Source organism: Phalaenopsis equestris, unplaced genomic scaffold (assembly GCF_001263595.1).
Source record: "Phalaenopsis equestris unplaced genomic scaffold, ASM126359v1 Scaffold001267, whole genome shotgun sequence".
Classification (NCBI taxonomy): Eukaryota; Viridiplantae; Streptophyta; class Magnoliopsida; order Asparagales; family Orchidaceae; genus Phalaenopsis; species Phalaenopsis equestris.
Genome location: NW_018165706.1, coordinates 33759 through 34067, shown reverse-complemented (window position 1 = coordinate 34067; position 309 = coordinate 33759).

The window sequence follows — 309 nt, the reverse complement described above, 5'->3', positions numbered from 1 at the left end:
TTCATACAACACTGATAAACAAACAATACTTATCTGAAAACTCTTTCTCAAAGCAAATCTTTTGTAGCATTTTCTTAAAAATGCAAGAAGAAGATTTCTCTCACTTTTCTCCTTCTCCAACGCTCTTACAGAAAATTTAACACTAAATCTCACCACAAAAACTCTAAACAATGAAAATAAAATCACTAATTGACTTCAATATGGAAGTGGAATGGAATGATGTGGTGTGAAAAATGAAAGTAGAGGAGTGAAAAATGTAGAGGAGCGCTTTTTCTGATGAAATTCGGCCCCAAATAGAGCCCAAGGTCG